Source organism: Podarcis melisellensis (genome assembly GCF_964234715.1).
Source record: "Podarcis melisellensis genome assembly, chromosome: 10".
Taxonomy (NCBI): Eukaryota; Metazoa; Chordata; class Lepidosauria; order Squamata; family Lacertidae; genus Podarcis; species Podarcis melisellensis.
Genome location: NC_138542.1, coordinates 25058150 through 25073355, shown reverse-complemented (window position 1 = coordinate 25073355; position 15206 = coordinate 25058150). Strand labels below are relative to the sequence as shown.

Sequence of the window (15206 nt, the reverse complement as noted above, 5' to 3'; positions counted from 1 at the left end):
GCAAGCCAGATGGACATACATTCCCAGTTTGATTTTGTCTGGACCCAAACAGCTTTGCTGGAATCATGATAAGATGCAGAATAGTGACTGGGATCCAAGAACTACTTCAGTTTGTATACAAAAAGGCTCAGACACACCCAGTGGGATTTTTGCTCTTAGAATTAGCTCTTCCATTGCTTTGCTTTTGATGATGACCTCCAGAAGACCTCACTCAGCGCTTCAATTATATGTCTAAATATAAACTCAAACCTACATCTCTCTATCTCTCTCTAATATATATATATATGTGTATATATATATACACACACACACACACCCAGTTTATTAGAATACCCTGCTATTTCAAAACTACAAATCATCATAGTGAAATCAACAGGAAAAGGACCTCTAGTGAAGCTTAATCATCATAATTGTCTCAGTTATAAAAATGATTTTGCTTTGCAAGCATTCTGGGACATTGTTAAAGCATCCTTGAAAAATAATCCAACTGGAAATTAAAACATTTATCAGCTATGAATAAAGTATATTATTTAAATATTGCTTAGAATTGTTGTAGAGTATACCTGTAATTCATCAAGCAAGTGCTTTAAAATATGTTAGATTACAGCTCCTTACTCCCCTTATGAGAGTGTACTTGAATTGGTTTGATTAGTTACACCTCCAATTATACAGTCCATAGCAATCAACCAAAATGAACCACTTATGTAGTTACTTAATAAGTGCACAACCTGAAATTCCTCTCCCAATCTCCCCACACTCCCATCAAAAATACTGCATACTATATCTAACTTAGGATACTAGCATGTACAGGTGTAAAGTTTGTGTGATCTAGTAAATGCTGCCCGCATGCAAGAAAGGTTCTTCAGAGGCCCAGCATCTTCTGTTGAACACACATAATTCCTGCCTGTCTTGCTTCCCCATTTACTTCAATGGAACGGCTCCCTTTGAGCATCCAAAGCCATATCCTTCATTCAAGTGTGTTGAAAGACCTAAGTAAGCAGAGGGAATTTCAGTGTTCACCACGGAGACAATCCCTGGCAGTGAAACACTACATCAGCATCAATGCCAATATGATTTTCAAATGCCTGCTTTAAAAAAACTCTTAAGACTGCAAGCCTATACTTGTAGGGAGAAAACTCCATGGAACACAGTGGAACTTACTTTTGAGAAGACATGCTCAGAATTAAGGGAAGGCCCATAGATAGCTCAGTGGAACCACTCTACTCTCCAGGTAGAGGTTGGAAATACTCCTGTCTGAAACTCTGGCAGGCCTCAGCCAATCAGTGTAGCCCAGGGTTTCCCCAGCAGCTTTTGGATTACAACTCCCAACATCCATAGCTAGCAGAAGCAGTGGTCAGGGACAGTGGCGGAGGAAAGGGGGACAGGGTGAGCGCACCGCCCCGGCACCATTGGGGAGGGGGATACCACTGCAGCCGCTCCCCCGGACATGCGCAGCACACCCCTCACCGCACCAGGCACCACGCCCCTAGGACACGCGCTAGTCACACCCCCGTCTGCTCTCCCCCCACGGTGCCAGAGCATGCAGCTTCGCCAGTGGTCAGGGATGATGGGAGTTGCAGTCCAAAAACAGCTGGAGACCCAAGTATGGGAAACCCGGTGTAGCCAATACTGACAGAGATGAGCCAATAGTCTAATTTGGTATAAGACAGCTTTCTCTGAATTATCCTGTTAAACAGGGTTCTTTTCTTTTAGGGGGAGAAATGAATGACATAATTCAGAAAGCAACACATGATTGCTTATATTTAATACTAATGATTTAGAAAGGCAATACAAGAGAAATGAGCACCTAGATAATGATCTTAGATAATATTTTAACAGCTCAAAACCACCAGTTCGAACTGTGAAACATTGACTAGCCACCTTTAAAAAATTCCAGTGAAGTCAGAATGTAACACCCTGCAGCGCTAGTAAAACTGTACAACAATACAGCACTGGAAGTATGCCATCTTACTGAACCAGCAGCTTTTTATATTTAAATGTGTGTTTGTTACGTGCAAAAACAAGAAGCAGCTTACAGTATTTTACCATTAATTTCATTTAAAAGGTCATTGCTTACAGTCACTGAAAATTCCTAATGTTGTTATTACATATGGCTGTCCAAGACATGCTGAGGAAAACACATGAGAAGTTTTATTTTATTCCACTAGAGGGTGGCCTCCCAAAAGCTGGGCTATATCCGTGAATGTGTACAGTAAATCCAACCCTTTCTCAGATTTGACCTGTTGATTACCAAAACTTCTTGGGGAACTTGCAAGCAATATTTTGCAATCCGACTATTTTTAGAAGTAACCCAATGCAGATTTGTATTTTGCACTAAGAATATATCTTTAGAGCCCGTCCTATATTTCTGCAATTTTTCAGACTAGGTTTCTGATAGGTTACTTTGCCTAGAAATGGAGAAAAAGCATGAAACAAACTAAAGAAGAAGAAAAATCACCCAAAAACCCTCAGCTGATTTACAGCTATCCAATGAACTGTACACATAACGAGGAGAAACAAAACTCGCCATTTCTGTGGGTACCTATCTGCTTACTAATTCTGCCGATTCTCTGGCTGCTTGCTTAGTGACTCCATATTTGGAAATGAGCAAAGATGGATTTGGCTGCCAGTCAGTACGAAGCAAAAACCTAGGCATTAAAAGGGGGGTGGAACATATGGAAGCTGCAATACAGTGCAAGGTGTTGCAAGGAAATCACAACTCTGCAAAAAGAGAGAGAGAGAGAAAGAGAAATGCTTTTTCATTTATTAATGAGCTTGCATAGCCTGAGAAGGGATTTACCAGTACCTAGTTTGGATCATGCTCTTTGAACGCTCTCTCGGTCCTTGCCCTAAACCCATTAAATACAGCCCAGCGCATCCAATCATGCCTCTTCCTTTGGTGTCTGGGAAAAGAATGCCGAGAAGCCGAGAATGGGTCTCTTCCCCCGCTTATTTGTACCCTAAGCAGCAATGTCATCTAACAGACAGGTTGCCTCCACCAACCAGACCCCAGCAGCTACGTCTTGGCACTCTCCGGCTATTGGCTGCTCTCTGGGGAGTGGAGGGTATTCAGTTATTAATGACCGCTGAGCAGGCAGCACCATGTCAGTGTGACAACTGATCGGGTGAACGATGCACCAGTAACCACCATGGAAACGAGGAGGAGGAGGAAGAAAAGCTAGCGAGCATCTCTCTTTTCTCCCCTCCTCTCTCTCTCTCCTCCTCCCCCTCCAGCATTGGATTGTGAGCTTCCGACAGCCAGCGACACAGAGCTCTCTGCTCAAAGGATCTGAGCCTGCTGCACGGAGATTTCCCTCCTATTACAGGATCTATAGAGACAACCATCGCCTGCCCTATCTCTGCGTGCCCAGACCCGTCTCCTCAGCATCACACCAGCGGTATGTGGTCACCTGAACTAACGGATTCAAATATGCAGGAGGCGTCCAGGACTGAAACTACTCTTTTTGCAAGGTAAGTGCCTTGTTTATCGGAAGTTGTGGGGGGGGGGGGTTTGGATGCTGTTTACTATTTATGCATTTCTTCTCTGCTTTAGTTGAAACCCTTTATAGACTTTCTTCCCCTCCCTCCTCCACATTTTACTCTTTCAGATAGAAATACAAAGGAACCCCTGTGTGCTCTGAGAGTCTCACCACCTCCACCAAATCCTCATTAATCTAAAACATTTTTATTTTTTTTATTTTTTTTTGCAGGACACTCACTCAGATGGGTGTTTTACTCAGCTAAAACAAAAATGAAAAAAGCAGTATGTATAATCCGATTCTCAGGGTTTTCAGTGCAAAAAATAAAACAGCACACTTTCTCTGTGTTTGGGAGCCAATTACATGAGACGCCGGGCTGCCTTTTTAACCTGCTTCCAATAGCTGGATTACAGCAAAATGCCACTATATGTCACATTGGGAGCTAAAAGCCACCGAGCAAGAAGGCTGAATGAGAATATCGCAAACAGTTATTGAATTTCTGCCAGACTACATTTTAAGGACTGTGGCAAATGACTTATAGACACACATGCATGCACGCAAACACACACACACACACACACACACAGACAACCCTGACAGTCAGAAAGGCCAGTAGGGAATGTCTGTTGCAGCTGGAACTGACATATGCAAGGTAAAAAGGACAGCATTAACCAGAAGAGGTCTAAGCTTCTGTGGTCATTCAAAGGATCACAACACAATGCCAGCAAGTGTATTTTTCGCTGGAGAACACTGTGAGTTCTGACCCTTTATCATATACCCTGTGCTGTTCCCCCCTGCCCCACAGAAAAGCTCAGAAGTGTTTTCTTTCAAAAGGGGGTGGGGGGAACCTTGGTTTCTAATAGTTCTGCCCCGTTTTGACCAGCATTGCCATTTGGAATCAGCAAAACGGTCTGCTTGAGAATAAAGGCAGAAGACAACCTACCTATAAAGTAGGTAATGGAAACTGACTTGTCAGGCTAGCCTGTGTGTGTATGTAAAATAGAGAGAGAAGGAGAGATTAATATATCTAATGTAAGCAAACGCTTGCTACATCCCTTAACATAATACAGCCATTAAAGTACAACAGCAGAAATTATTATTATTATTATTATTATTATTATTATTATTATTATGTTCCCATTAATATATCTGTTAAGAGGTATCACTTCACAATGAGGGAAAGAAAAATGGCAAATGAGAGCAGCTGAATAATATGATAAAAATAGTTTTTAAAAATTTATTTGTTATAGACCTTATACAGTTTGTGGACACGTTTGGAAACCAACTGAGGAGCCACATATCTCCTCAAATGGATCCCTCCTCTGCTCTCCTTCCCATGTAAAACACCGGAGGGAACTTCTTCTCCCATCCCCCCTCCCATTGCCAAAGCAGCTATTTTCCTGGACAACTCCAACCCGAAAGTTAATCTTGGTTCTGCAGTGTAAGGGGGGGGGGAAAGAAACCCAGCAGAAACGACAAGTCATCTTCTCCCTACCTGTCACTTTCTCATAAATATGTCAGGAAGTGGGAAGCTTAACTGTATGTTTGGCGAGAAGTCGATTAATTCAGTTGACCTTTCTAAATGATGGCAATAAAGCAGCCCCGGCAATATGCCACCACATTTGATTGTCCCTCAGATAATGAATGAGTTTTAAGGCAGCGTTCCTTTCCCTTTTCAGGCTAGGAAAGGTGGTGATGCATTTGCTCCTGTTACTGGCAAGCTTGCTTGTCATTCTTCAGAAGCTGCATAAAACCCAGCGGCTTGCTTGTGTGTGTGTGTGTGTGTGTGTGTGTGTGTGTTTTCTTTTTAAAAGAACCCTTGAGCCTGATTCATCACCCAGAAGCAAACAACCATTGCATGAAATCTACCTTGGCGAGCACATTTTCTCTCTTTCAAGGAGAGCTGCAACCCTCCTGCTTTCAGCTCATGCAAATATGTTACACTGCAGTAATGAAATAAATCATACTGCATCTTTGGTGATGTATTTAGTGCAAGGCTTGAATGAAAGCAGGGTCAAGGGGAGTGGGGGGTGAAGGTACACACCCGATACGTACTCAGGACTTTTGTGGCTCATTTTTATGTAGTCAATAACATTCCAAGCTGCCTTTGGTCACTTTACGTCTAGGCTACCTTGTTCCACATAGCAGTGGTGTAGAAATAGGCAAATGGTGTGCTAGTATGCCGTAGAGCTTGTCAAAATGCCATGTTTGTGAATATCACCCCTGCAAAAAAGAGCAAGGAGTCACACTCATGCATGTCCAAAGAACAATCAAGGTAGTTTTAGCCATGGCTATATACCAATGTTACAGGTGATCCTGTCTTGAACATGCTGTTGGAATAATGGGATGTTATGTTAAAGGACGATTACTTGCCTGCAAGCCTGTGAGTTTTAATCCCCCCCCCCGAGAGTTGGTAGTGGTATCAGTACATTTGGCATAACCAGGTACATGTGGCTTGGAGAGGTATCTGTTTATTAAATTGCAGCCTATACAAACACACTAGGTAGGTAAGTGCCCATTAATACCTCTCCTAGATGAAGCTGGTGTGATACCAGTGTACCACGCCAAAATTCTCTATTGAAAAGATTAAAAAGATGATGCTCGTTGTTGAGATATGTATGAAATTTATGCTGGAGCTGTTAACTGAGGTGAGCTTGTCAAAATGCTGTGTTCATGAATATCACCCCTGCAAGGAGGAAGAGAGGGAGTGCTACTGGTTCATGCCAGCAAATCACTCATTTTTCATCAGGCATATGGACGTAACCCAATCTTTGGACTTGAATTACAGTCAATTACAGACCCACATGCTTTCCCCAACCAGCTCCTGACTAATACATAGTAGTAAACATCTGTTGCCACAGTCAGAAAGGCTGCTGCAACTTTTGGACAGAGTATGCACATACAAGCTCATTCAATAGCTAACTTTAGTGCAAACTCTTGTGGGAGAAGAAGATAAGACAAGCTTGTGGTTAAAAAAAAAAGCAAAAGTAATATTATCCAAAACGTGGCAACTGATAAACCCTGTGGTTTTCCTTTCCGGCATCATAAAAAAATACAGTTTAGGCAAGTTAAGCAGCAATTTTGGGAATTCTTCATTTAATGGCAGTTTCTGGTGCTGAAAAACACATAAAAAACTTTTTACCCCACTGTCAGAAGCAGATTGTTTGCAAACCAAACTTCTAAAACGTGAGAAGAAAAAACTGGCACAATTTATAAAGTGTTTTGCACAAATATGTTCAAAAAGAGAGCGCTTGTAAGAAACATTTAAATATGTTGGAACAATAATATTAATCTAATACTACAACTTAATGAAAACCAGAACTAACTCAAGGTAATACAGAATGCAATCACCCTAGCTGAGGAGAAATCACAGTAACACAGAAAAGTTCAATTATAGCAAGGTCAAATTCATCTTGAAAAGAGGAAATGCTGGCCTGTGCAATTTGAAAAAGTAATCTGATATGTTTATACTGATTAGAGATCAGAACTGCTTTTTGTAAGGTATGGCCAATGAGAAAACATCATTTATGCCATTCTTTGTCTGCAGCTGATGCATTAGTCAACAGATGGATGATTTTCCTCCTCCTTTCTGGGATACACTAGGTGTTGCTCTAGACATTGAGAGCATAGAAACATGATCTCAGTCGTGGTGTAGTACAAACCAGAGTTATCTACCAAGTCCCATCAGACCTTAGCCAGTGCCATATTGGAGTGATTTAGAATAGTTTTCTCATTCCTTGGAAAGAATTTCTAGGCCTTTTCAGGTTGGCACACAATCAGTAACCACTCTGCCAGTTACAAAATAAGACGAACAAAGCTCCATCTGTGTCTAGTAGCAACCTCCTTGAAACCTTAGCTAACTAGGATTTGAATGCTCTGACATCTTTTCCCAACAAACATGCACACTATAATCCCATTTATTATAGGAAACTATAAGAAATAACAAGAGCAGTAAGCGTGTTTGTAGGCTGTCCCACAGCAGACTGCAAGTAGATGCTTAGATAATTAAAACGTTCCACCTTAAAAAAAACCCTTCAAAGAGAAAAGTAGTCATCAAGGAAAAGGACTCTAGCAGAGCCTTCTTCCTGACACGCCACTTTTCTATGGGTGGCTATATTTTTTTTGTTTGATCTGGACTAACACTATATCACATGAGCACTCAATTTAGAACACTGTAGCCCAGCGGCAGATTTGCCATCTCCCCCCAAACGTAACCATATTCATATAATTGCACACCTTTACATTTGCAATGTCTCTTTCTCCATCTACACATAGGTGCTTCTTTCCATACTCTGTGGTACATACCACCACACAGTGTTGGTTCTAGGTTTCAAAAGGCCCTTGGGCAAAGTGTTCTTGGTGGGACCCCTTCCTCCGGGTGACCCCTACCTCTTCTTCCTTACATGAGTGGACCCACCTGAGTGGGCTTGGCAGCAGTCCCCCAGCTGGTACAGGAGCCTTGGCAAGCAACTGGCAATGGCAGCTTCGGGTGCTTGCCTGGATCAGACACATGCATGATAACCAACTGTAGCCCACCTAGACCCCTATCCCTCTATGTCAGGGTTTCCCAAACTTGGGTCTCCAGCTGTTGTTGGACTACAACTCCCATCATCCCTAGCCAGCAGGACCAGTGGTTAGGGATGATGGGAATTGTAGACCCAAAGCAGCTGGAGACCCAAGTTTGGGAAACACTACTCTAGATGGACAGGTTATGTGTGTTTTCTCCATAAGGTGTAGTGACTGTTGTTATGCATATTATTGTTATTGTTATTATTTATTAAAATTATGTACCACCCGTCATCTGAAGATCACATGGTGGTTTACAAGATAAAAGCACCAAATGAATACAATAATAATGAACAAAAACAATGCACACCCACCCCAAAGTTTAAAAGGCTTTAAAAGGGTTTTTTTTTTAATTAGCCAAAGGCCTGCTTATAGAGAAGTTTTCACCTGCCACCTAAGGAGATACAGTATAATGAAGGCACCAGGTGAGCCTCCCTGGGGAGAGCATTCCGTAAGCCAAGAGCCACCACAGAAAAGGCCCATTCTCGTGTTGTGTTGCTGTCCTCAAGATCTCTTTAGGAGAACACACTCTAAGAATCATAGAATCATAGAGTTGGAAGAGACCACAAGGGCCATCAAGTCCAACCCCCTGCCAAGCAGGAAACACCATCAGAGCACTCCTGACATATGGTTGTCAAGCCTCTGCTTAAAGACCTCCAAAGAAGGAGACTCCACCACACTCCTTGGCAGCAAATTCCACTGTCGAACAGCTCTTACTGTCAGGAAGTTCTTCCTAATGTTTAGGTGGAATCTTCTTTCTTGTAGTTTGGATCCATTGCTCCGTGTCTGCTTCTCTGGAGCAGCAGAAAACAACCTTTCTCCCTCCTCTATGTGACATCCTTTTATATATTTGAACATGGCTATCATATCACCCCTTAACCTCCTCTTCTCCAGGCTAAACATGCCCAGCTCCCGTAGCCGTTCCTCATAAGGCATCGTTTCCAGGCCTTTGACTATTTTGGTTGCCCTCCTCTGGACACGTTCCAGTTTGTCAGTGTCCTTCTTGAACTGTGGTGCCCAGAACTGGACACAGAAGAAGGACTTCGGATGCTGATTTCAGATCCAGGTCAGTTTCTACGGGCATAGGTGGTCCTTGAGATATTGTGGTCCTGAGCTGTTTAAGGCTTTATGGGTCGAAACCAGCACTTTGAATTGGGCCCGGAAACAATTTGCCAGCCAATGCAGTTGGGCCAGAATTGGTGTCATATGCTCAAACTGTCTTGCCTCACTGAGCATCCTGACCACTGAAATCTGCAGAAGTTTCTGCAGTAATCTAATCTAGAGGTTACCAGAGCATACACACCAGCTGATGGCATATATATATATATGCTTCTTATAGATCAGAGCCTTGGGTCCCCAGTTGTTGGTAGACTACAACTCACCATCATCCCCGGCTAGCTTAGCCACTGGTCAGGAATGGTGGAAGTTACAGGCTAACAGCATCTGGGAACCCAAGGCTGAAGAACACTGTGACGACCAAGGGTACGAGTCAGGGCACTCCACCTCATTAAGCAACACAATCTGGTATAAGAGTATATACCTGGTATATTGTGATGTGAAATGCTGGGGTAGTTTGAGCAAGCTGAATGAACTAAAATGCAAATGGCATGGGTGACCACCTTGAAAGATTTAACATTTGATAGAACCACCATCAAGATATAGTGTTTGAAAATCACAAGGGCTAAAGGCTCAGTTTAAAAGTTTAGTGGCCTCCATGGAATTGCTTTGATCGCTCCAACAGGTCAATGACTTGGCAGGAATAGACTGTAGGTGGCAATTTATGAATGAGCACCTCAACATAAGGTCTGTCAAGTGCTACCATAGTTTGTGCCTTACAGCAGCATTTAAAGGGGGGCATGCGATACAGCTGTGCAAATCATGGTGGCTGCACATAGAAACCACCACTCATACAATCAGTGCTTCCCCACAATCCCTGCCAAGTTGCAAGCCCCACATGGGACCACAGAACATCTGAACTGGGTCCATGACTTCCTAACCTACATGCTTCCTTGCCAAATCGTGCCTGTCTGTATTTGTGGAAACAAAAGATGCAATCCAAGAAAATCAGCATTAAAGTAAAGCAGCGACATTATGAGCAACTGTTGCTGTTCACAGAAAAGGCATAAGCCAAATTCCATTCTGGCAAAAGCCTGCTGACTTTTAGAGATTTTTTTAAAAAATTCTCCACAGTATTTATATCAAGCTGGGTAACAGCTCAGAATAACATATCTGTGAATCTGTTACAATCATGTTAAGCGAAAAAGAAACCACTTACCAGTATCCCTTGCTGCTAAAAAATCTCTATTTAAACACTGCAATAGTTGAACAAAATGCTAAAGAGGATGTGGGGGGGAAGCTTTTCAAAATGCCTACTATTTACTTGCATTATCCCAGGAGTCTTTACCGGGAGGCTCTTGTCATGTGAATAACTGCTGTGCAAGAAAATGCATTATAATCTACAAAACATTTTGTAAGGGGGGAAAAAAGGTTAGGTTCAACCATAGCGAGAATTCCCTGGATATCTGGCTACCTGCATTAAGGGAAAAAATGACTGTTTGCACAGTGCTGTATCTAGGGGACTGGCAATTTTTGCAATGGCTTGCTGAATAAATTAAGAGACTCACAGCATGTAACTTACATATGAACAACTACCAAAAATATCCACTGGGAATTGCTTCACTACTCCACTTAGAATTGAAAGCTACAACAGTGTAGGAAGTGTCAAAGGAAAGAAAGCAGAAATAATCCCCTTGCGTTCCCCATGCAAGAAGGCAGCAGGGGAGTGTTTGAATCAACGTCAAGGAGTAAGAGAGGCTCTGCCCCACCACCACCACCTAGGAAGAGTGGAGGAAAGGGCAAAACAACAAGTTAAAATGTTTTCCCCAATAAGCATAGACCTAGTAATTGCTTCAACCCTAAACAGAGGTTGGCTCAAACTGATTGCCTCCAGCAAACCTCAGTTTGTGGAAAGTACAGATATTTAAATTATATTTTGTTTCTGCTATATACAGAACATGGTGGTCTCTGCTGTAAAATCTCTCTATATATTAATATCCTTGCTTTTTAAATTTAATTTTCTGCCTTGAGTTGGATGCCTTTGCACAGGACAAGCTCAGTCCACATGTAGGTATTTGCAATAGTTAAGTGCAATAAAAGAATGTACAGCAAATTGCTACGCATGCAGCCCGATCCTATGCACACTTACTAAGGCATAAGTGAGAAATTAAATCCCAATGAGTTCAATGAGAATAACTTGTAGGGATGACCCCTCACAGACAAAGCCACGGCTGTCTGAACACCGTGCCCTCTGTCTAACCCTTTGCGATCTCAGTAGTCTGCGGTGTCTTGTCTGTAACCTTTGTCTCTGAGACCTTTTGCCTCCTTCATCATACACTGTGCAAGGGGAAAATGATGCGGTGGAAACAGGTGCCAAAATAACTTTGTACCACCCCACAATCTCGGGACCGGAAGATGTGTAAAGGTCACAGCCCAAAATGTATCTGCCTGGTTTGCATATTTGTGTCAATAAAAGGAGGCTCCACAGGGCTGGCCAGCAGCTCGCTTTCAGCTCACCTGCATTATCAACTCCTGCCTCACGTCCATCACTTCATAACTCCCAAGCACATGTTCCTAGTGGCAGTGGCATGTTCCTAGCTGCAGCCACTCTTCATAATCCTATGCATGTTTCCTCAGAAGTATACCCCAGGAAAGTGTGTGCACAGTTATGTGGGACTAAGTCCAACTGAACACAGCAGAACTTACTGCTAAGGAAACATACATGAGAATACAATGTGAATCGTCTACAAGTCAAGCATGGAATTGTTCCACAAATCAGCATAACGATGATATGTCACATCCCCTTAGCAATTAACATGTGACAATTGTAATGGCATAAACCTTAAGAGAGTGTGCCTCTTCCCCAGGGCCCGGTGAAAAGTCAGCCCCAAAGTTAGTTTAAAATATTTCATTCTAAGCAGACATTTGCTGACAGTGCCAACGGTCGGGGGTCACGCATTTTGCCAAGCATCCGTATTTCACATGGATAATTTGTGAACGTGTCAGAGATGTGTGTGGCTAATAGCAGATATCTGACAAGTCAAATCTCTAAGAGATTTTCTTCTTAACTAGATAGATCCAGTCTAGTGCTGACAGGTAGCATTGCCTGATTCACCACAGTTAATTCTCATCTACTCACAACCTAATGACCCTAAATAAAGCAGCTTCCCTCTGACAGTTCCTTTCTAGAAGAAAATGTGCCATGAAGGTGGATGGAAGGAGAACATGCTACAGAAAAATATGTAACCTCATCTCTCCAACAACAACAGACCTTCCAGAGGTTCCTATTTTAGAGAGATAGTCCTAGATTTACAGAAGCCACCCCAGTTTCTGATTTGAGCCTGCAAGGTCCCACTTTTCCTTAGGACATCCCTATTTTCACCAGAGAAATGTTGGAGGGCATGGAGTTATCCGACCACTGAACCACCTGAAGGCAGCCCTCACTATGAAAGTATTTGTTTAATGTTTTATTATGCTTTTATCTATTATGTTTTATGTTAGAAACTGCCCAGAGTTGCTAGGGCAACCCAGTCAGATGGGTAGGGTATATTAGTTATAGTTATAGTTATAGTTATAGTTATAGTTATAGTTATAGTTATAGTTACAGTTATAGATAGTTAGTTAGTTAGTTATAGTTATAGTTATAGTTATAGTTATAGTTATAGTTATAATTACAGTAATAATAATGGAATAGGACATCCCTATTTTCATTGGTGAAATGTTGGAGGGCATGCAACAACGGTTTAACAGAAAAAGAAGCACTCTCACTCAGACTACAAAGTCTTACTCCAACTTTGTAGTCAAAGGGACAAAATGTAGGATTAAGAAAAACTAAAATAAGAGGAGGTAAGTTCTGTTAGTAAGCCCTCTGGTACATGTAGGATCAACCCAAGAAAAACACTGTTTGTGGGTTTATGGTTTCTGCAAAGCTCAGGCAATGTGACTCAGACAACCTCACTGTTATGGAGGAAAGGGATCATTTAGCTGTTTCTCAACAATGATGTTTCCTTCGCCCTGTCCCACCACCAGCCTAACACCCCCAACCAATGTCCTATTGGCACAATTTGGTTTGTCCGGAGAACAGCCAGACAATTAAGAGGGTTCTAGCAGTCTTTGTATCTTCATCCTGCTTACCTATTGTCTAATCTAGCCTTGAGTAGGAACAAGGTGTGGAATCACACATTATACCCCTCATTATAGTGACCGGGAGTAGGATAGGTTGGCAATATGTCAAAAATTCCCATAAAGACACAAACCAAGGGGCTTGGCCTGACATAGTGTTTGGGCTATATCTGATCTTAAGAGTCAGTCCCTATCTTGAATGCCAAGCTTAGGTGGAATTCATTATGAAGAAGAGCATAGTTTTTCAATAATAAATAACTCTGGGAAGCTGCCAACCCTCCAGGACTGCTTGAAAAATTAACCACTGGCTTATGGAGCCACTACCCTGGACCTTGAGAATCAGGCAGGTTTCATTGTTAAGATACAGAAGAGAGAAGAGAAGGAAAGAAGAAGAAAGGAGTGATTCAATTACTGTGGTGACATATGTTTGTATGATGTAACTAAAGTAAAAAGTCATTTCGATACACATACATTGCTACGTGGCGATCCTGAACAAAATTGACTTTACAGTTAGTCCCACTTATTTCAATCAAATTGGCATTGAAACAGGCATGCTGATGACTGCAGCCTATATCTGCCTTCAGGTATTGATTTGAACCACTAGGGCTTAGCTCTGGAGCTTGTTTTAAACACTAAAAGCCAAGTCCTGGGGTACTTGAAGCAATTGTGAAAACAGAGGTCACTGCAGCACATGCAGAGTGTTTTGGCTCCACAGAAACACTGTAGCCAGCTCACATTTGTAAGATACAATGGTACCTTACAGATTACAGATGCTTCAGGTTACAGACGCTTCAGGTTACAGACTCTGCTAACCCAGAAATAGTACCTCTGGTTAAGAACTTTGCTTCAGGATGTGAACAGAAATCGCACGGCGGTGGCGCGGCGGCAGCGGGAGGCCCCATTAGCTAAAGTGGTGCTTCAGGTTAAGAACAATTTCAGGTTAAGAATGGACCTCCAGAACGAATTGAGTTCTTAACCCGAGGTACCACTGTATTAATGGCATGGGGTACTAGGACAAAGGACATTATTCTATGGCAGGCTCAAACCTCAGCACCTCTCATTTAAAAATGCAAACAAATTAAGACGAATGATTTCAGCCCTGTGATTAGTCTTTTAAAGGTTAGACATTTCAGTCTAATAGGATGTTTACCTGGATACAAAGCTATGAGAGAGGGAGGGAGGCACGTAGGCAGGTAGAGTTCATTCTGCCATGGTAATTGTATATAAGCTAGCTCAATATCCAATACATCAAACATAATTCAGTCGATGTTTACTCAGAAGCAAGTCCTATTGTGTTCCATGGGGTTTACTCCAAGGAAAGTGTAACTAAGTACTGAGCTGCACAGCGCAGGAGTTTAGGACAAAAAACATTTTGTCTCATAGGTTCTATAAAGGCAGGAAGGCAATTGTAGCAGTTGCCTTCTGGGATCAGGCAAAGATAAACCACTTGATCTATAGAAGCGAAGATCTGAAGACCCAGTTCCTGTCCGCGAGAAAACTAGAACAATCTCTGAAACCTTCTAAAGCTTTCTTGATGTTCATAAAGCCTTGCCTCTTCTCCATAGCCAAGCTAACTGGGGGCAAAAAGATTTAAGTCCTATACATAAGACTTTTTAGAATACTATGTAAAACTCTCCTCAGGCAAATATGTCACAGAAAGTACTGCACTATATTTTTTTCCAGCCTAGCATGCACATATTTTAAAATGACTCTTTTAAACAGTACTCACCTTTTGACATAAGAAACAGGGACTCACTTCCCCTTCTTCATCTGCGCATTGATTAAAAGGTACATTCAGGAATCAGGAACCATGTCTATTATTATTATTATTTTTCTGTCTTACTCTAACAGTTTTGTGATTCAAGGACCCACCACCTGCTTGAGGATAAGAAAGAAACATGGACACAGTATATTAGGTTAATGGGCTAAGAAAGGCCACAACATTATTGATTACAGCATATGAGAGGTATTGGCTTAAGCATT

General features: G+C 42.0%; 2 protein-coding genes across 4 annotated transcripts in view; one reads left to right on the top strand and one right to left on the bottom strand.

Moving 5' to 3' along the window:
- The window catches only part of IMMP2L (inner mitochondrial membrane peptidase subunit 2), a 476940-nt gene that overhangs the window by 265812 nt on the left and 195922 nt on the right, over positions 1-15206 (bottom strand). The window lies entirely within an intron of this gene.
- Positions 3054-15206, top strand: part of LRRN3 (leucine rich repeat neuronal 3) — a 46070-nt gene continuing 33917 nt past the window's right edge. For both annotated transcript variants that reach the window (XM_081928975.1, XM_081928976.1), the window contains exon 1: positions 3054-3471. The gene's annotated coding sequence lies outside the window, so the exon portion shown is untranslated. The remainder of the gene's footprint in view (positions 3472-15206) is intronic.